The 23,202-nt window shown below is 45.2% G+C and overlaps 1 protein-coding gene across 7 annotated transcripts in view; it reads right to left on the minus strand.

Annotated features, from left to right (window-relative positions):
- LZTS2 (leucine zipper tumor suppressor 2) overlaps positions 1-23,202 on the minus strand; it is a 647,770-nt gene that overhangs the window by 184,679 nt on the left and 439,889 nt on the right. The window contains exon 1 of one of the 7 annotated variants that reach the window (XM_085606504.1): positions 2,057-2,306. The exons of the other annotated variants lie outside the window; for them this stretch is intronic. The gene's annotated coding sequence lies outside the window, so the exon portion shown is untranslated. Of the gene's footprint in view, positions 1-2,056; positions 2,307-23,202 lie in introns of those variants that run through there. 7 annotated transcript variants of the gene reach the window in all.

Consider the following 23,202-nt stretch of genomic DNA (forward strand, 5'->3'; position numbering starts at 1 on the left):
AGTATGCCATACGTCTGTCATTTGCAGCGTTACAAAGACGCGTCGAAAGCAGAAGGCGCTACATAAAAACAATAGTTTGTTAACAGTGAACCAAACAGGTAGGCGACACAAAGCTTCAATGAGAGGGGCTCTATCTTCACAACTTAACTAAGACTGCATCTGCTTCACCTCGAGCAAAAATAAGACGTGTGGCCTCTTCACATGCAAGAGCTACTAATTTCAGCATCAGGTTACACATTACTTTCATGATAGGTAAACAATGCCTATGACGAGTGCTGCTCTTCACCAGAAACAGCACCGAAATGACACCCAAATGCTGAAGAATGCTTTAAGCAAGATTCGCGAGCATAAGCACTGGAAATGAAGTACAACTATCCAAATACAAGCGCGGGGGGGCGCATCTATCTGCAAGCAGCGCTTAATAGGCTTTCCATCCCTCTGTAGCCAGAGCGCGGTAACACAATATCTGCGGCTCCATCCAAGAGCGGGGGCGGGAGAGGCAGAGAGGGGTCGGGGATAAGAGCTCAGTCAGGGGCTCGAGGGCATTTCTGAGGCACATCAGCGCAGCCATGCGCACTCGGTGCCAGGTGAGGCCTGCCCTCCTCACAGCCTCGCCATCGGAGCGTGTAATGCGCCCTCGCCCCTCGGGGGGCCGGAGCACTGAAAGCAGCGCAGCAGGCACGCATCGACGTGGAGAAGAGACGTCGCCAGGCACAGCAGCTCGCGCTACGGACTGCATCTCGCACCCCTTCTGTGGGGCACGTCAGGCGGAAAACTGCAAAGCGACTTCCAGGGAGATACTAAGAATGCCAAGCCAGAGAAGTCCCCGGTGACCTGTCCAGCGTGCAGCTGGAATATTCTGCAGAGGGTTTAAATGCATATTCAAACTGGTTTAGGTCTGGTAGAAACAATTTGCAGCTGTCCAACTGGAAGGCCGACAATGGTTTGTGTATGGGCAAAGACATCGTGCGGGTGCAATCATCACAAACAATTATTTGCGGTGCATTTGTACTTAGGAGGCTAAAGTGCAGTTTCAGGACGTTGGAGTAACAACCACTTAAGGTAATTGCACAGCCCTTAAATAACTTTCACTCAACAAACCACATCAAAGCAGGAGGTGTCCAGCAGCACTAATAGTGGGATGCTGCGCGTAAACACCTGGCCAGCCACGCGCTTGCATGCAGGCTCCCAAGTGTGCCACCCCTCTGTGCAGTGCCCTCTGCCTCGTGCATCACTGGATCACGGTGCCAGTGTCCTGCTCTTTAGGACAGGGCCTCTGCCCTCCTCTGCTATGCAATCTGGGGTGTCCCCGCTGCTCACGAATATTTCCACTGTGCAGGAGTCTGGAAAAATGTCGGAGACCAAATGCCCAGCCCCTTTCTTACAGAACACACACATCCCTTATGAACGCGCTCGATCATTTCATGAAATCGAGGTTACATTAATCACCTCCACTTCACCCAGTGAGTGCACCGCTTGAAAGGCAGCAGAGGGGGTGAGGGAAGGCGGATGAGTAATCGCCCACCATACACAGTCTTGGGCAACTAGTCGAGGGATATACAAGCAAACCGTGAAAAAAGAGGCCTGATCCGATTCCTGGCCTCTTCATCAAGCGAAAATTGAGTCATCGTGGGCCACTTAGTGTTCCTGTTGATAATCTAAACTCCAAACACGGAGTTCTTAGGAACAGACTGAACTCGGATATTCGACGCAACTTGCTGCGCCCGGGAGCACCTAGAGGCCACTCGTTCACGAATGTCTATTCGCCCCGCGTGATTACCCGGACAAATAACCTGACTGAGAGTGTTCCGTGTACCCCCTCCGGGACTTTCCCAGATGGAGTGCCTCTCGCCACCGCATGTGTAAAGGCTCAGTGTGGCAGAGTCCAACACACCCCGCATCATCGAAGAGCAAGGGCAGCCGCGGCAACCGAGGGAGGAGGGCAGAGATTCGGGCAGGATAGAGTACCTCACACTGCCCTCATTCATTCTCCAGACTCCCTATCACCCCCCCCCCCCCTCCCTCCACACACACACACACAGGCACCCTGCCTCACCGTCGCTGCCTTCCTCCTCCATGGCGCTTGGACCTGCCCCGAAAAGAAGAGCCTTCTGTGGGTCAGTCCTGGGCTCGAGCTCCAGCCGGTCTCGCGCTCTCCCTGGGCTCCACACACCGGCCCTCGGCTGGCAGCGCGCGGGCGCCGGCTGCTGCCCTAAGTTGGTCCTGAAGTGATGGAAGTTTGAATCGACTTCTTTCCGTCCTCGCTGCCTCGGACAGCCCAGTGCCCTCCCTCTTCCAGCACTCCACGCCCCCACACATTTCCGAGCCCTACACACGCGCGCGCGGCCGAAACATCGCCCCCCAGAGGCCCCGGGGGAGCAAGAGCAGACGGGACCGTTCTTAAAGCTACAGTGCGCACAGCATCCCCCACTCGCACTGGCTTCAGAGCTCCCGTTGTCGCCGAACCTGGAAAACATGTTTAAGCCAGTCCGTTCCAGAGGAAAACAGTACCATTTCTATTATGATGAAAACATTACGGTTAACAATGTAGCTACACGTACCTAGGAGGTAGTTGCAAGTATGTTCAGTAAAGGGACCAAAAATGCTGGTCTATATATTTATTAGTTTTGCAGCACCAACACATGATGCCATAAGCCCCCACGAAGCAGAGCAAAACCTGTTTTAGTACACTTATTTGTACCATTTATCCACAATAATGGTGCCATTCTATAGACCATGGAAGGGTGCGAGGGGATGTCCGAGATTGTGACACGTAGGTTCTGTCGTGTCCCTTATATTTGTGTAGTGTCTGTCTGCCCCTGGTGAGGGCTCTTGGCGGTGTGAGCTGTCCGGCAATGTATGTGTCCACAGTCAGGGCTGTCTAAGCATGCATGACTGCACAGTTTTGGCGCTCTGTTGAGAGAAGCGTGGCTGGTTAGCATGTGTGCAGAACAGCATGTCATGGCAGCTATGCTCACGTAGGTGGCACCGGCCAAGTGAGACAGACTGTTGATATCTACAAACTGGACTTCGACTCTGGATGGATAATATGCATGTGCGGCTAAGGATATGATGGGGAAAGCTGGGCGAGTATGTGGCAAGCAAAAGGCGTGCAGGATGAATGGATGTTGCGGATAGTAATGCAAGTGTTGGGTTGACAGACACACTCCGCATTTTAGTGCGATGCTGATTATAGAGAGGACAACACAGCTAGCGACACAGGACGGATAATCATGTGATTTTGGACTAGCCAAGGTCATTAGTAAGGGGAACGAGATAGGAGTGCTGTATTGTAAATGACAAAAGTTAAAGAAACAGGGGTAACCCTATAACCCAAGGAACCTGGGCCTCATCAACAAAATATAAACAATGGTTCCATAGGGAAACAATTACTTTCAATCATAATAAATCAAAAACCACAGCATATATAAATCAATTGAATAATCAATATCAAACAAAAATGTACAATTTTAGATATAGCAATTTATTCTTTGTATTTTGAATTGGGGATAGACAAAATCCGAAAATTGAAAAAGATAAAGCTAAGGCTGTATATACAATATTTTTAGAAAACGACGCAGTGAACAAGTGAATAAAGTGACTTAGTGCAATAAGTGACAGTGCAGATAATTACAGTATATGTACGTATTTACACAATGTAACAAAAATATGTACAAAGTTCCTTATATTGGATAAACCAAGATTTGTTCCCTATAATATATCTTTAGGAGAAAAATCGGCCCTGTGGTTTTTGATTTATTATGATTGAAAGTAATTGTTTCCCTATGGAACCATTGTTTATATTTTGTTGTATTGTAAATGACGTCTCGATACATGGAGGGCCTTTGGCGCTCTGGTGGACAGAAGCATGCAAGTAGCAGGGGAACTGCCAAGGGGTAAGTGCCACCATACATTGAATCCAACCACCTAGGTTTTTTAAGTTGGTACACTGAATATCAACAAACAGGGCACTAGTAACACCTTTTGCTTACAGTGCTTAGAAACAAGCGTGAAGCGCTCCACACAAAGATGTTAAGTGTTAAGTGTCAAGTGAATGTTTTGTTCACAGACATTTTGCCAGTGAGTTGCCTCTGACCTTGCATGTGGAAAAGCAATGCAGCATATGGGAAAGGAAAGGTGGGCAAATTTAGTACCAAGGAAGTGTATTTGCCAAACATCTCAAGCTCATAAGGAAGACGAGCTATCCTGTAACATTTTACCTAATCAGTCAGCAGATTGCTAGCCTAGCTAAACTAGCTTGATAGACAATGTTGCCAGCACAGTTCTCTTGGCCAACAGGACCACCAGCCTAACTATGATTGTATATATGCTTGACCGTCGAGGCTGTGTTGGTTGCAAGAGAGTGGTATGTCATAACATTTGTAATTGGTTGACTGACCGTGTGATCGATTGTTTCCCAGTTGCCCTCTGTTTCTGTTCAGCACTGATCCAATTTTTGGTGGTAATTGGCACAACACTAGTTTTGTGAGAGTGTGTTGATGCATGCAGTGTGTTGTTCCGTTGTGGTGGATGCATTGTGTGCTAGGATATGCTAGGATATGTGTTCACAAGTCTGTTCCATGCTTCTTTGATGTGGTGGTGATGTTAAGGCATCCTGGAAGCGTTTAGTGACTTGGCAAGTAACACGTTGCAACGCGCACTGTGTCACAGGAGTGTCGTCATGGTGCCTATATTTTATTCTATTCAATTAATGGTATTAGTAGTAGGGAGTTGGACTCTTCGGTTTCAAATAATGTCCAGCCTCGTGATTGCCTGCAGCGAAGATGTGTTTTTTCAATATGATGTTATCAGAACACAGTCATTATGCAATCTAGCAAAACAACCTTAACAAACTCAATCCTGATGACTTTACTGGCAAGTTGGTTTGGTTCTTGTAAATGTTGTCACTGCATGCCATTATCATCCAAATGAATGAATATCGTGCTAGACATATTTCTTTCATCAGGGCTAGTTCTTCCTCAGGATTCTGCAGGCCACTGCCCTACCTTGCTGGTCTTATTCCCGGCCACATGCAGATCACGCTCTGTTTACCCCACCCGGCTCCGTAGGTGTTCACAGAGGGTTTTGTGTTCCACTCAAAAAGAGCTACTGGTGGTCGAAAGAGGTAGATGGGATGTGGGTTGAGTATCGTTTCTTGACCCACTCTTCCTGCTTAGCCTCTTCGGTGAGAAAACACACACACAAGCGAGACGTCTATCGTCCCTGCATCCATAATCCCTCCTCTTGCAATCAGTCTCAACTTTCTGTACTTTTTGACGGAACCCAGCTCCGCCTGTTCTCTGCGCAATTAGTGCAGTTTGGTCCTGACTTGTGTCTGTCTTTCCCCCACTCCACTGCAATTAGGGGTTACCTCTGTCTGTGCCTGTGCAGCCTTTGATTCTATTCTCCCTTCTCAGGCAACCCAAGGTCCATGAAAAAAGTCTGGCTCGCCATTTTGGTTTCCATTAGTGCGCATTGACCAGGTGGATTTGCCATCCCTGATTTCACAGACCCCATTGTCTAACTTTCTCTGGGGAATGATGTGTTTATGCTTCTGTTCCAACTAAACACCAGAAGTCTCCAAACAACTGGATGAGTAGGTGTGTGGCAACAGCATTTGCACACTGTAAATAGTAGAATGCACTCATTCATTAATATATATATTTATATATATATATATATATATATATATATATAAATATTTTTTGTTTTTGTTTTGTTTCTTCAACTCTTGTACTGCTTTGTTGTAACCTTTGTAACTGTTCCTTTGATTTGTATTTGTTGCCTGCCTGACCACCCTTACTTGTGAAGCGCTCTGATATCCTTCGGGATCATGTCTGCGCTACATAAAACTTTATAAATAAATAAAATTAATTAATTCAATATTTGATTACTGCTTGACAGTGTTTAAGGCATGCAACCTTGGTGTGCGCTTCGTCCAATGCGCTTTTGCTAAATGCGAAGAAAAGGAGGCCTCGTCCGGTCTTAAAACAAGATGCACAGCCACTTGTATAAATGAGCCCAAAATTTAAACCAATTTGTCACTATTTTAATCTTTTCTTTTTATATGAAGGTTCTCCTTATTTTAATCCAAACTTGTTTTTCATGTTACATCCACGTTTCATCATCTTATTTCAAAAGGGCCTATCCAGGATTTTTCTCAACAGCACAAGAGGGTTCATGATTCCGTATGTCACAGCCGCTTTCAAGTCTACCCAATGCATTTCGGGATCATTCACTTCCTCAGGGGTAACTAAAATACAAGATGTTAATGGATGTAACATGAAAAACAAGTTTGGATTAAAATAAGGAGAACCTTCGTATGAAAAGAAAAGATTAAAATAGTGAAAAATTGGTTGAAATTTTGCGCTCATTTATAAAAGTGGCTGTGCATCTTGTTTGGAGACCAGACGAGGCCTCATTAACAGCATTTGCACCCCATGCCTTGCCAGCCGAAGGCACTACAGAAAAACAGAACAACTTTCAACCCTGGTCTGTGCAGATAACAGTGGTGGGCGGTGGGGCCGTTTAAGGGGGGATTCCGAGGGACGATGCGAAGGGAAGATTAAATAAATAATTAATTTTCCTTCAGCATCATCCCTCGGAATCCCACCGCTGTTACTTGCACGGACCGCGGATGACAACTTTACTGTTGCATCTGCGAGACAGTCACTGGGCAACTAGGAGGAGGCACAACAGAGTCATCCAACATAGAAGGGCTGCTCAGAAGCTGTCAGAAGGAGGTTTATGGGAAGGTCAGGAGGGGTCAGGTGGAAGAGAAGACATGCTCCTGGCCCCCTCCTTCAGCGTGGTTCATTCTCCAATTGCAGCTAGCGACACTCACTCTGCTTCGTGCCAATCTCACCATTTGCCCTCCTCCTGTATTTGCTTTCTCCTCCTATATTTCTGTGATATGCTCGAATTTGATCCCTTTCTGCTACTTTTGTTTCTTCTACTTCAACATCCTTCTCCCACGTCTTCCTACTTATTATTGTCTCACAGTCTAAGATGTCTGCATCCTCTACACTTTCTCACTGGAGCTTTATTCACAGCGGAAATAGATGACACGCTACCACAAACCCCTTCTTTCTCTCATGTTGGCTGTCAATGTTACATTTAATCATGACGTAGTTACATCAGCTTGGCCCTTACCAACGAGATGTTCTGGAAATTCACATGGTACCACAACTTTATACTCACTCCTTCACTCAAGGAATTATATATTGAGGATGATGTCAACCAGACTCAACAATGAACCAGGATGCAAGCGAGGAACGTCACTCTTTAGAGGTGCCAAATGTACGAGCTGCCTGACAGATGACTTCTTAAATCCCTACTAATACACACAGACACAAAACTTGGCCCGCTAATTGCCCCAAGAAATACAAACCCCCACCTTTTGGATCTAATCCAAATTCTCAAACGAATAGCAATTTTTCAATTTGACCCAATACTGAAATGCACCAGACTAGTAACTCTCCTGATGGACCAATCTCTTAATGTTTCATGCATTTAAGAACTGTTATTGGCCTCTCAACTCCTCTCTTCCCCATGTAACCTTCTTTTGTTATACCTCAGTGTAAATATGTACAGAGTACCTTAAATGTTGTGTATCTGTGTTTGGATGTCAATCAGAGTCCCAAGTGAGTCTCAGCTTGGGATCACCATTCAATGAGTCATTTACCAAAGCAAACCTTTACAATCTCCTGTGCTCCAATCAACAAAGAGTACAAGAAAGGATCTTTGGCTGATGTGGTGGCAGCCTGCAGGATCGGGCTTGGCATAGTGGCATGAAACATAGCAATGCAAGGCAGAATTGGCACTCTGAAGTTTTCTTAGTGTCGCATAAGGGGATTTATTATTCCAGAATGTTCAAGGAACAACAAAAAGTCCAAGCTCTTTAGTGTGTGGTGGTATGCATGCAAAAGGACAGAGACAGCTGCATGCGGATAGAGTGGTAAATAAAGATCCACATCTGCTTGAATCAGGACAACTTTCCCCTACCAGAGAAGGACCCAATAATTTGAGGTGGAACAATCATGTCTAAGCCAGTCACAGACCTAGAGAATGCTTTGCCGTGCTCTGATGTTGATGCATCCAAAGATCATGGACACTCGATGTTTCCAGAGAAAAAACAGGCCATTCAGAGAATAATACACCAGCACCACACAGGAGCTAAATGCCACAAAGGAGAAGCTCAGGGGCATGGCTTAGTCAGTGAGATTCAGGGAACATGAATCCCAAATTTCCCAAGTAAACAAAGAGTGGGGGGAGCAAGGGGAGAGAAGAACAAGGTTCAGGAAGGACTGTTTCTCATCCAAAAACCCAATGCTAACCACCTGGCCCATCATAACCCCAGAAGAAACCGCTGGCACCATGAAGTTCATCCACTCAGGGGTCCCATCACACCCCTGCCCTCACCATGCCTACTCCAGAGGACTGCAATGCATCAGTGCTGTGATCACACCCATTCTGAATGTCTTTAACTTCTCAGCAACCTTCCCAGATGCTTGCAAACAGGCAAATGACCTTCCACTGCTCAAGAAATTCTCCGGTGACCCATCAATGCTCGCCAACTACAGACCGATTTCCCTGCTAACATTCCCGGTCAAGGTCTTAGAGAAAATCATCAACAGAGGCCTCACCAAATACCTCAACGACTACCAACTCCTCAACAACACTCAGTTTGGTTTCAGACTCAATCACAGGAAGTAAACTGCCCTCTTTGCTGCCTCTGATAGCATCTGCATGACTCTGGCCCGAGGAGACACAGCGGGCCCCATCCTTCTAGACCTCTCAGCAGCATTTGACAAAGTCTCTCACCCCATCCAACATTTACACAACATCGGAATCCAAGGACATGGACTCAGATGGATCTGCTCCTTCCTGACTGGAAGGACCCCAGTCAGTCAGCCTGGCACCGTACACCTCGGACATCCACAACCTCCTCTACAGAGTTCAGAAAGGATCCTCCCTGAGACTAACTCTCTTCAATACATTCATGATCTCACTAGTCAGCATCATTCGCTCTCACAACATCAAAGTCCTCTCCTACCCCAAAGACATGCAACCCATTCTCTCCATCACAGGCAAGATGCCCAGTACCCGGATTAACTTAAATGCCTGCATGACAGATATCGCCCACTGGCTGAAGACCAACTGTCTAAAGCTGAACACTGACAAGACCGAAATTATGATCTTTGATAAGAGCACTTCACCGTGAGACCTCAACTGAAGGCCAACAGAGCTAGGGCCGCCACCCACCCCCACAGCCCCACGCCAAGAACCTCGTGTTCAACAGTAAACGCGACATGACTGCCCAAGTCAATGCCGTCACTTCCTCATGCTTCCCTGAAGATGCTGAAGAAGATTATCAAATGGCTCCCGATCAGCACTTTGAAATCTGTCACACACACCCCGGTCACAAGCAAGCTGGACTACGGAACACCCACTATGGCGGGATCAACAAAAATCTCACCAGAGGAAGCAGACCATTCAGAACTTGGCAAAGTAAACACAAGGAGATGATGGACGGAGTGCTGAAACTTTTCAGACACTCACCCCCAGTCACAGATCTGGGTTGAATCAATCATCTTTCTTTAGCTCACTTCACCACCTCAGTTCAGTCGCAGCTATATGCAAATCAGTCTTGACCCTGTGCCTCATGGGAACAGTCCAGCCCGAACTGCCAAGCCATGTCTTCTCTGGACTGGAGACAAGAATCCTGGGACCGGTTTCGGGGTAACACCCCTCATCAGCCAGGCTAGCTTGAATCCAGTGGCAAAGTGAGCAAGGGACCCACGTCTGGGCATACCCTGCCAACTTAGGGTGAACAAAGCAAACACAAAGAGAAGATGGACAGAGCGATGAAACTTTTCTGACACTCACACCCAGTCACAGATCTGGGTTGAATCCATCATCGGTCTTTAGCTCACTTCACCACCCCAGTTCACACACAACTATTTGCAAATCAGGCTTGACCCTGTGCCTCATGGAAACAGTCCAGCCCGAACAACCGAACCATGTCTTCAATGGAAAGGAAACAAGCATCCTGGGACCAGTTTTGGGGTAACACCCCTCATCAACCAGGCTAGCTTGAATCCAGTGGCAAAGTGAGCAAAGGGCCCACGTCTGGGCATACCCTGCCAACTTTGGGCGAACAAAGCAAACACAAGGAGATGATGGACGAAGCGCTGAAACTTTTCAGGCACACACCCTCAGTCACAGATCTGGGTTGAATCCATTATCGTTCTTTAGCTCACTTCGCCACCCCAGTTCAGACCCAGCCATATGCAAATTAGTCTTGACCCTGTTCCTCATAGGAACAGCCCACCTACCTGCTTCCTTTAGCAGCCAAGGTCATAGAAAAGGCTGTCAACACCCAGTTAGCAAACCTCATTGAAGCCAACAAGGTCCAGGACATCTCCCAATCCGGATTCCACAGCAACCACAGCACCGAGACAGCCCTACTCGCCGCCACCAACGACATCGCTCCCTCCTCGACCAGTACCAAATGGCAGCCTTCATTCTCGTGGACCTCTCGACCGCCTTTGACACCGTCTCCCACTGCACACTAGCCACCAGACTCCATGACACTAGAATCCATGGAAAGGCACTCGGCTGGATATGCTCATTCCTCCCAGGCAGAACTCAGCGAGTCCGACTGCTGCCCTAACTTCTCGGGACCCAAAGAGACCAGATGCGGAGTGCCCCAGGGATCCTCCCTCAACCCCACCCTCTTCAACATCTACATGGCCCCCCTCGCAACCATCGTCAGAAACCACGGGCTCAACATCACCTCCTACGCCGACGACACCCAGCTCATCCTCTCCCTCACCAAAGAACCCAACATCACCAGGCACATTTTCCAAGAAGGTATGAAAGCCGTCGCCACCTGGATGAGGAAGAGCTGCCTGAAACTCAATACAGAGAAAACAGAAGTCCTCATCCTTGGCTCCACCCCTTCCACATGGGAAGACACCTGATGGCCCCCTGCCCTCAAAACGCCCCCCACCCTCACACTCACGGACCACACATGAAACCTCAGCATCATACGAGACTCATCACTCACGATGAACTGCCAGATCAACGCTGTTTCCTCTGCCTGCTTCAACACCCTCTGCATACCCCGAAAGACCTTCAGATGGATCCCACCTGAATCCAGAAAAATGGTCATGAACACCCTCATCAGTAGCAGACTGGACTACGGCAACACTCTTTATTCCGTATCAATAAGAAACTACTTTTTCAAACTCCAGACCGTCCGAAATGCAGCAGCCAGACTGATCCTGGACATCCCCCGTCACAACCACATCACCCAACACCTCCACGATCTCCACTGGCTCCCCATTGAAAAAACGAATAACCTTCAAGCTGGATTTAAGCTAACCTGGCTGATGAGGGGTGAAACCCCGAAACCGGTCCTAGGATGCTTGTTTCCAGTCCAGGGAGGACCTGGCCTGGCAGTTCAGGCTGGACTGTTCTCATTGGGCGCAGGGGTCAAGACTGATTTGCATATGGCTGGGTTCAAACTGGAATGGCATGGGGAGCAAAACAATGATGTATTCAGGCCCAGATCTGTACTGGGGTGAATGTATGACATTGTTCTGCATTCTGTCCATCAATTGTTCTTTTTGGATTTGTCACCCTGAGTGGGACGGGTATGCCCAGACGTGGGTCCCTTGCTCTCCATGCCACTGGAGTCAAGCTATCCTGGCTGATGAGGCGTGAAGCCCCGAAACCGGTCCTAGGATGCTTGTTTACAGTCCAGGGAGCACCTGGCCCGGCAGTGGGGGCTGGACTGTTCCCATTGGGTGCAGGGTCAAGACTGATTTGCATATGGCTGGGTTCAAACTGGAATGGCATGGGGTGCACAAAAACAATGGATTTAGGCCCAGATCTCTGTACTGGGGTGAATGTATGACATTGTTCTGCATTCTGTCCATCAATTTTTCTTTTTGCATTCAGAATTTGGCAGCTATAATCATTCTCAGCCTCCCATGCTACACTTACATCACACCACACCTGAAGGAGCTCCACTGGCTCCCATACACACACGAGCACAATTCAAACTCCTCACCCACACTTTCAAGGCACTATGTGTCACTGGCCCAGCATACCTCAATGATCGCATCTGTTTTCACAAACTTTCAAGACACCTCAGTTCATCTGAACTGCTATTTACACACATTCCAATCATATGGAAAACCATATCAGTAGATCGAGCTGTCTCACACATTGTTCTGAAAGTGTGTAACATCCTGTCTCTACACAAGAGCCTCCTCCCCACTTCTTGAATTCTGCAAGAAGCTGAAGACCAGGCTTTCCGAGTAGTCCCACTAGGCCCGATGTTTGGCTAGGCTCAGTACCAATATACCCTCCTAGTTGAGATTACACTCTACAAATCTACATAACATGATGACCGGGGTCAGTACTGATTAGGCATTAGGTGGACCAAAATCAATGGGTTGAAATGCTACCCATGGCTAGACTATTTAAAAGCATTCAGCTCTCCACCTATTGGGTGTTTGATTTGCAGTAAAATGCATGGAAACTTGAGATTGGCACAGCTTTCCAAGCCTACTACTGCCAATATTTGTGGATTTAAAAAGCTGAACATTTACACCCATTTAAGGAGTACTTCAATGGGTGAAGATTTAACACTTTTTTGATAAACCGGTCACTACAGATATTGAAGATACCGATCCATAAAATAAACAAGTTAAAACCTCTTAGTGAAACGAGAATGAGAAAAACAGACATAGTATTACTGACCCAGAGCCTTCAGACCCAACTCACAATCTAAGAATGCATTTGAGGGGTGTCACACCCCAAACACCCCAGCTGAACCTGTATACCTGCCCATTGCACCTGGGACTGGCAGTTCTCCCTGGGAACTCATGACTATGGTCACATACAACACAACGGCCTGGGGTCCCTGCGCTGGGATCACTTATTTTAAATGTACTTTCACTGCATGCACGCTTCTTCTCTGCTATAAGAAACAAGACAGAGTTGTCAAATCACTTCATGTAGGCAAGGCTTCATGTTTCTAGTCCTTGCCTTTTACTGATGATTTCATTAAGTGACTGACAGCCCCATGTACTAAATCCAAGTTGCAAACAGAGGACGCACAGGCAAACTAATAGAGGGAGGTGAGCCATAGGTCTGTCTTGACTCTAGGAAGTCTGTGCCCAAGCCGAGCCATGAAAACGTTTGGCATGTATGTCATGCAACAAACCTTTTTTTTTTTTTTTTTTAAATTTTTATTTTTATTGAAGTACTTTAGTGACAATAAAGACTGCTGGTCAAACATATACAGGATCAAACACCATAAAAGACAGCTTCAGCATAAAGGATTCTCAAATAATAAAGTTAAGCATCATCCACTAAATAACCATCAGTCCGAATCAAAAAAAGAACCCCAAATTTTATCAAATTTTCTCCCTCCTCCCACCCGCAGAGCATAAATTTGTTCACTCTTTCTTACTCTCCTCATTTTCTGCATCCACTCTAATTTACTTGGAATCTGTTTTGACCGCCAGTTTTGCAGTAGTAAAGATCTTGCAACTGCCGTTACTATATACAGTAGTTTAGTCAGTTGGGCGGATATTTTAAGATCTGAATCAAAACCATATAGTATCAGTTTTTCATTAAAAGGGAGCTAATTTTAAAATAAATCTGGCAGAACACAAAAATATCGTCCCAAAATTCCCTTATATTGGTACAATGAGCCATTACATGAGACCAGTTGGCGGATATGTGTTGTGTACATCTGAAACAGTTTGAAGGATAGTTTGAATACATTTTGGAAATAGCAGCAGGAGTACGATATAATAACCATTTCCCCAAAAATAACATTCTACGCCAATTAGCTCCCCGAAGTATATTAAAGTTAAAATGGTTAATAGTCTTCCAAGTATTCATAGATAGTACATGGTTTTCTTGTTCCTTCCATTTTTTAATTACTTTTTGACTTAAATCCGTTTCCCTACTATATGCTAAACAACGTTTCCATTCCCCTGGTCTCTTTATACACTCATTTATAAGGAGATCTTTAACCAATTGCGTTGGTTGATTAAGCTGTTCAATATCAAGTTGGCCCAAAAATTTAAAAATAGTATTATATGACAAAACCAACAAAAAATTTGTCTGAACAAGACTTGCCATCTCTCTAGGAGTTATCCAGCCTCCATTTTTAAAAAAATCAGTTACTTTACTAAATCCTACTCTGGCCCAATTGTCCGCTATATCAGATCCACCTTTAATACCCATCAGTGGAAAAATACTGGACAGTGGAGTTGTTACATTAAATAGTGGGAGTGAATATCTCTTGAACATAACAGTACGTTTTTTAAGAAACCATAAAAGAATCTTATAGCGAACTAATTTGGGAGATTTAAAAATCTGCGGGGGAGGGGGTAGCTCATTTTCAAAACAAATTAAGTCGAAGAAACAATTAATAAACAAGTTTTGACCTTGAGTTTGATTCCTAAATCTCGACAAATACTGTATAAAATAAGCATTATAATAATCTCTAATATTTGGCAGAGAAAGTCCACCTTGATCTAAATCCGCATAGAGAGTATTAATTGCTATACGAGGAGGCTTCTTTGCCCATACGAATGCAGAGAACATAGATTCAATCTTGGAAAAATACGTTCCTGATAAAAAACAAGGAATAGTAGAGAACAAAAAATTAAATAACGGAAGAATAGACATTTTTATCAGGGCAACCCGACCCAGGATTGATAGTGGCAAGGAATTCCAACGTGCAAACATTAAGCGGATCTTTAAAAGAAGGGGATCAAAGTTAAGCATGTATAAATCCTTAACTGACTGTGAGAAATAGACCCCGAGATATCTTTTGGGTTTAGTATTAATGCAACACTTTAGATCGGGATGTATTTCTGGATCTCTATTCCCACAGATCATAATCTCTGTTTTCTTTTTGTTGATCCGGTAACCCCCTAAGGCTTCGAACTCTTCGAAGATCTGAAGCATCTTAACTTGCGAATGAAGCTCAGGTTTAATTAATAACATAATATCATCCGCATAAAGTTTGATCTTACTCATTGAAGGAATTGGGGGAGAGATATTAACACAGTTCCTTATTGCAGCCGCAAGGGGCTCAATAAAGAACGCAAACAAGACTGGGGATAAGGGACATCCCTGTCTCGTACCTCTCTTAACGAAAACAGTGCCGACCATTACCGTATTTATAATAATATTTGCTTTGGCCATAGTATACAGATTTCGAATTAAATTTACAATTTTATGGGGAATACCAAAGTGCCTTAAAATAATAAAAAGTGTCTCCCAAACCACCAAATCAAAAGCTTTTTCTGCATCTAATAACAAAATCAATGCTGGGATCCCTCGTGTCTCAAAATAATCTAAGGCATCAACTAAATAATGTGTGTTTGTAAACAGTTGCCTTCCTGGAATAAAACCGTTCTGATCCGGGTGGATCAATTCTGTTGAGATTTGATTCAGGCGCATTGATATTAATTTAGTAACGATTTTATAATCTGTGTTTAGTAAGGTAATTGGTCGGTACGAATTTGGATCTTTAGCATCCTTCCCCTTCTTCAGAAAACTCACCACCGTTCCTTCTCTAAAAGAGTCCGGGATCGGGCCTCCTTCCAACATCGAATTTAATAATAACAAAAAAATATTTGAAAAAGTGCAAAAAAACATTTAAAAAAATTCCGCTGACAATCCGTCTGGGCCAGAAGCCTTCCCATTTGGTAGATTTTTAACCACCAATTCTACCTCTTCCAATGAGAAAGGACATAACAATGCTTCCTGATCAGTTTGAGAAAGGCAGGGCAATGCACAATTTTCTAAAAAATCCGATAGTTTTATTTGATCAATATTATGTTGCTGACTATAGATTTTATTATAGTGAGCGAGCATTATCTTCCCTACCCCAATCGAGTCTAATGTATCTATTTGAGTCGCTGGGCATCTTAATCCTCTAATCAAATTAGCCGCTACTTGTTCTCTCACCTGCCAAGCTAGAAACTTCCCAGTAAAATTACTATCTTCGTATATTTTTTGAGAATGTCTGCGAAAAATCTCCTCGCTTTGAGCATAATAATGTGCACTTAATGCCCTTTTGGCTTCATCTAATTGATGTGAGATCGTATTGGATGAGTTCGCCTGTCTTAATTCGTTTAAAGCTTGTATTCTTTGTTCCAACGCCTCTTTTTTACTTTTAATTGCTTTAAATACTGCTGCATCTTTACTTATAATTATACCGCGAATAAAGGCTTTCATAGCATCCCAGATAATATTAATCGGGGCCGAATTGGCATTACGAGATACAAAGTCATTGATCTCTGTTTTCAAAGACGTTACCCACATTTCATCATTCAAGTATGTTTTGTTGAATACCCAACGCTTAGGAGTCTTTAAGTTTGGATCCAAAGCAAAGTTAATAACCAACATTGCATGATCTGAGAACCCATTATGGATAGGCCTTTGATTCAACATATTAAGCTGTCTAGAGGCTAGAAAAAAGTCAATCCGCGAAAAAGACTTAAACCTGCCTGACCAGCATGTGTATTCTTTTTTTAACGGGTATTGAGTGCGCCATGGATCACAAAGGTCTAAAGTTTTTTTATAATTAAGAATAACTTTCAATGATTTAGGTTTGACTTGTTTCCTAGATTGCGTGGTCTTATCCAGCCTTAAGTTCATAATTAGATTAAAATCTCCTCCAATAATGATATCTCCTACCACCATCAGTAAAGATTGAAATAAATCCTCATAAACTGAGGAGCAATCGTCTACCGGAGCGTATAAACTGACGAATGTAATAGATCTCAATCTGTTTTTTATTCTACAGGAGGCCCAGCACCAACGTCCTGAGCCATCCTCATTTGTTTGTATGATCTCAGGATAAATATTCTTATTCAGAAATATGGCAACCCCTCGCTGAGCCTCTGAAAATGAGGAGAAACCACGATATGAGGCCCATTTTTTAAACATAGAGAATTGATCCAATTTTACATTTGGGATATGAGTCTCCTGCAGCAATATTACCGAAGGATTTTCCGACTTAATCCATAGCTCTATGGCCCGTAGTTTCTTTTTGTTATTTAAGCCGTTCACATTGAAAGAAATAATTTTCAAACAGTCGCTACTCAGTATTTAGATAGATTACATATTTTCTGGAGGAATCTCTCATTTTATCTTTTGTAAACAAGGAATCACCTATCAGGCATAGAATAGTTAATAATAAACATAGCACTAAAGACTTCATTATTTTTACTTTACCCATTTCCCGAGCACCCCCAACAACACCCCCACCACCCCCCCAAACCCCACCCTCCAATGGCCCCCCCCACCCCCACCACTGGCCAGGATTCCCCAGCCCACGCAGACCAATGGTTCCAACCCCCTGCCAATCGGGTGACATCTTGCACCCCCTGGACCCCCTGGATTCCGCACTCCATCCTGTGCAACTGATCCTCCCCTCACCCTACTCAAAAAAAAAAAAAACCAACAGGAAGAAAACAAGACAGGGTTTCACCATCTAAGCACAGCCGTCACAACTACTCAAAAGCCAACAGGAAGAAAACAAGACAGTTTCCCCATCTGAGCACAACCGTCACAACTATAAAAAAAAAGAAGTTCCCACAGAAGCAGAGTCCTTAAAGTCCATAGATTTCCCAAATTTTCCCCAAATTTAGCCTCATGAAGAGCTGGAGATGTCCCGGAGTAATTCCTGAGCTGCTGCGATATCAGACAACATAAAGAATTTGCCTTTCACTAAAACTTTGAGTTTGGATTGCTGCGCTATCGTGGCTTGAGCTCCTTTAGCTTTGAATAACTGTAGCATCTGGACAAACTCTTTTCTTCTGCGAGCAGCAGACGCAGACATGTCTGAAAAAATGCGACACTTCACGGTTTCATTGACAGAAAATTGTCTTTTCTGAATTGCCGTTGAAAGAATAGTCTCCTTAATCCGTGTGTCCGAGAAATTCAATAGAATTGTTCGAGGAAGAGAAGAATTTGGGAAAGGCTGAGCGGGAACGCGATGTGCTCGTGTAATAGTCAGGTCGCCCTCATGATTAGGGATGACTTTAGATTTCAAAAAAGAGGTGACCCACTGCAGCGTGCTGGGCCCTTCAAGACCCTCCGGAACCCCCACTATGCGTAGGTTAGATCGACGATTATAGTTCTCTAAATCGTCCAATTTAGATTCAAGAGCACGTGAAGTGAGGGAGAGCTGATTTGTGTCCTGTTTGACCTTGATCATTTGATCCTCCAAACTAGAAATGCGGGTTTCGGCTTCTTGCAATCGAGCGGGAAATGCGGAAAAGAGATCCTCCATTTTATCCAGACGTTGATGGATTAAAGCAAGCTCAGATCTCTGAAACCTCTTCAGCTCTCTAACCTCGTTGAGGATTAAATTTAACATGTCCTTGACTGTCATCTTAATCTCCCCCACGGTCTCAGTATCTAAATCAAGCAAAGGACTGAGATGGTCCCCATTAGAGACATTAGAGACAAATTTAGCGGGGGGATTTAGAGACTTATCAATAGATGGGGCCCCAGTAGCCATCCCTCCCGGAGTCGAAGCACCCGCCGTAGTTGTTGGGGAATGTGCGGAGGGATTGTCTCTAGACGAAGGCGTAGAAGGCATAGATAACATAAGGGGTGCCCCTAAGTTAGATTTAGGCAAAGAATTAGGAGGGTGAATAATTGAAGGAGAAAGAGCAGGAGAAACTTGGGCAGACGCGGCATTTTTCTTTTCAACGAGAGGAAATGATTTAGTACCTTTAAGCCCCTCCACTGGGCTCGCCTGCGTAGATGGCCCATCCTTGAAGAACGAGGACCCTGCGATTTCTGTGCAGTGAGAAGCTTTCAAAGCTGGAGATGAAGATGGAGATAGGGATGGAGATAGAGTCTCACAGATAGATTCCTCGAGCTCTTCCGAACTTCCCGCACTATGACTTCTCTCCTTTGCCTTGCCATCACCGAGGCACCCCTTATTTAATAATTTGGCGGCATTCCGCGCCTCTTTAGCCTAAATGCGAGAAGCCTTCGCCTTGCGTGTATTCAACAGCTTCCCCATCCCAAGAGCAGATAGGGCAAATATAGGCCTTAATCGTTGTCGCCAAATATTACTGCGATAAGCAAGTACTGAGATGAGAAAGTTCGAAAAGGAATTTAATGTCGTTGCCGGAGCGCTCCTGCTGCTCCTGCTGCGCCCCTGCTGCTTACAGCTCAGCAACCTCTCACCGTGACTGACGCATCCATAGACCCATAGACCCCCGGGCGTAACGTCAATGCTAGACACAGGCACCGGCACTGGGCTGAAATAATGCTGAGGACGCTGCCCTGCGATGCGATGCTGAGAAAAACGCCCAGGGTACAGCGATGTGTCAGAAGCGGCACCTCACAAAGTTAAATGAACCGAGCTGCTTTCCGCCCAGAACGATGAAAATGAGCTTCCCGTCAGGCTAGAAACAGTGTGCTGCTCCTGCCGTCGTATCTCAGACACGCCAACCGCTCACGCCATCAACCGCCGCCGGAGCTGCACTGCTCGAAGAGAAAGGGAGGAGCCAGGAGCCAGGAGCCGGGAATCCTCAGGTGCGCGTGGAGGCGTGGATCTCCATCGCGCCGTCCCCGTCATGCAACAAACCTAATGTTAAAGAAAAACTTTTTTTTTTGTATTTCAAAGTTGTCTTTTTTTTACATTAGGTCATGCAACAAACCTAATGTAAAAAAAAGACAACTCTTTGAAATAAAAAAAAAAGTTTTTCTTTAACATGCGAAAGTGTTTCATCTCAGTGCATCAGATTATATAACTGCAACAACAGGCTTGTATTAAAAGTGTTTGTTTTAAAAAATATTTATGGCTACACCCACAACGACAAAGCTATTAGTGAAGTAAGAGGCAAGTCACTAGTCGCATAAACCCTAATCGTGGCCTTGATTCTTATTATATATGGAGCACCTTTACAGTCTATTAAATCCAATGTAAGAGGTGCTTGTACAGTGCATATCCTGAACTAAAGTATTTAAAAGTGTGCTCATATGTGATAATTAAGAAAAAAGAGACTCTGAGAAATGAAATATGTGCCTTAGGATCACACAATTACAAGCAGGGAAGCAAGCCTGTACAAGCAGGAAAGCAGTTATTGATTCCAGGGCTGGCTCTAGGGCGGTGCGATCGGTGCCTCCGCACCGGGTGCCGACTTCACATGGGGGCGCCTGTTTCCTAGATTATATTTTGCTTCAAAGCACCTGCTGCCTCATTCCTGGCCTCCAGCAATTTTGAGGCAACAATTAATATGTCAAGAAAACTCCGGTGATTAATGTTCTTCCAGGCGAGATCGGATTTTTGACTCGTGGAAGTTTTGATTCATGGTATGGTAGCGCAGAGGGTTAATATGTCTGCTGCAAAGAACATGTACCATGCAGATCACAAAGTGAATGTAATGTAAACAGGTCAGTGGGTTACTGCTTTGTCAGAGACTTCCTTTCATTAGTTGTAGTTTACAGTGAGCTATTAACTGTCATCAAAGAACTGCGTGCAGACCAAGGTATAGATTTGAGTGTATGGATTTTTTCCTCAGACTTTCATTATTCTAATGTTGCAAAAATGGTTAATTTGGGCACAAATCAGTTCTTGTTATTAAAGATAGCCCCAATCCTGTTTTCCCTTTGGAGAAAGCCATTTGTGGCCCTCCACTCAAGGTACCCCCCCTTTCTTTAGTTTTACCTTTGTTGCGCTGTTGTCGCCCCTTGCGACGATCGCTCCTGAGACACTGCCTGTACCTGCCTGATCTTAAAATGGCGACCGAGTAGGCTCTTCGATCCACGCCTGCCTGCAACTCACCGCAGTATTCTGTCTCCTGTGTAATTGCTGATTTCCTTGTATGCCTGTGCTCTCTGAAGAGCATGTCAGAAGTTATTGAGGACATTGGCCCTGGTTTCCCCCTTGACCGTCACCTACCCAGCATGTCATTGGGCACATTTTTTTCTCGTCTCCCTGCTATGGCTCCTCCCTCCCCTCGTACAAACTCACGAAACATTGTTTTTGTTTACTGTACCTTACCATGCTCTTGTAACTGATGTAAACTGCAATGCAACGATCCTCTTGTAAAGCGCTCTGATACCTCCGGATCTAGCCGTCTCCCACCCAGCTGGACCGCAGACACAGTTACTTCCTCGTCTCCTCGCTGTGTCTCCTACCCCCTCCCCCCACCTCTTCCCTCCTTCATTCTTTGCTTGCCTCCCCAATTCCTTTCCTCTCTCCCCTGAATCTCTCCCCCCTGCCTGCCTTGTTTATCCTTGTGCCTATGCTCCGATTAATCTCCATCCCTGTCACCCTTTTATATTACCCCCTTACCCTTCTACACGCCTTAACCAACGGATGTAACTTGTAAGAGATGTACCTTCTGTAACTATGTGTAACTTGTAACCTATGTAACCCTACCAGCCTGACTCCCTAAAATGCCCCCCATAAGTATGCCCTTGTCCAAAGCACTCCTACTCCCCTTGTTGGGGATGGATCCAGCATTTTTGCCCTGGAGTCTCAGAGACCCTTCTGAGAGAGTCCACAGTGACAAGGGAGGCACACATAGTGGAGCATTGGGATTGTTCCCCTTACCACTGGGAACCATCTCCTACCCTGCCGGATGTCGGACACTGTGTTCATCCTAGGTTTTCTACCCCCTCCCCTCCTCTTCACTCCTTCATTCTTCTAAGTGTGTCCGTGACCAAAGCACTCCTCTCCCCTTGTTGGGGAGGGATCCAGCATCTATGCCCTGGAGTCTCAGCGAACCCGCTGAGAGAGTCCACCGCAACAAGGGAATCACACATAATGGAAGACTGGGAATGATCCCTTTACCGCGGGAAGCCATCTCCCACCCAGCCGGACTTCAGACACAGTTTCTTCCTCGTCTCCTCGCTCTGTCTCCTACCCCCTCCCCCACTTCTTCCCTCCCTCCTTCATTCTTGCTTGCCTCCCCTATTCCTTTCCTCTCTCCCCTGAATCTCTCTTCCCCTGCCTGCTTTGTTTATCCTTGTGCCTATGCTCAGCTTAATCTCCCTCCCCGTCATCCTTTTACATTACCCCCTTACCCTTCTACACGTCATGAACCAAGGGATGTAACTTGTAATTGATGTACCTTTCTGTAATAATGTTGTAACTTGTAACCTATGTAACTCTCCTCATGTAAAGCGCTCTGATACCTCCGGGTCTAGCCAGCACTATATAAAACTCAAGTAAATAAAATAAATAAATAAATAAAATCCATTGTGTTACATTTTAAAAACAGAGTTTGTGCTTCTCCAGACCAAGTACTCTTCAACTATACTGCCTACCGGTATGGATAATATGTGAATCCATCCCTTGTTGTCTTATGTAACATTCCCTATACACTGATTTACACACCTATGATTGATAGTCTCTGTGTAATGTGTGCGTTATGTAAAGTGCGCCGACACCCTTCTCTTTTATAGTGACGCTATAAAATTAATTAAATGCATCTGAGAGAGAGTGATTATGGAGACTGTTAAAGGGTGGAGGTGGTCATTGGGGGGCACCCAAAAACATTATCGCACTGGGCGCCACCCATGCTAAAGCCGGCCCGATTGATTCTATGTTATTGGGTTTAACATTTTGAAATTCAGCCACCAGATGGGTATCTCTTTCTCTCTCTCTCCTGTTTACATCAAAGGTTGGTGTTTTGTCTTTCATTCTTGGCTCACAAGGACAAAACCGACACAGAGATATCAGATCCGACTCGGGGCCACCAGACCAAACCTCTAAGCCAAGAATGCATCTATTTGGGAGGCTGTCACACCCCAGATCTCTTCCCTGGAAGCTACACCCCTGGAGACGCTCTGTTGCTCCAGTAAGTTTTATTTCAGTGAACTAAGATGTCAACCTCAAAGAGCGTTCCAGAAGAGTACTTTTAGGACTTCAGATCAGAGAACTACCAGCTCTGTATGACCAAAATGATTTCTGCTACAGCGCTCTGAGTGCCTTCACAGAGCAGCGGCAAGTAAGTGTCTCCTCAGACCTGAAGGCATGAAGGAAACAAAAAGGCCCATTGCCACTGGCGACCACATTGGCTAGGTCAGGATATAAGAAATCCCAAGATGGAGGGGGACTACATGGACCAGAAGAGCTGAACACACAATGTGTGAAACGCAGGAGATGGTGATACGAGATGC

Source organism: Triturus cristatus, chromosome 1_2 (assembly GCF_964204655.1).
Source record: "Triturus cristatus chromosome 1_2, aTriCri1.1, whole genome shotgun sequence".
Taxonomy (NCBI): Eukaryota; Metazoa; Chordata; class Amphibia; order Caudata; family Salamandridae; genus Triturus; species Triturus cristatus.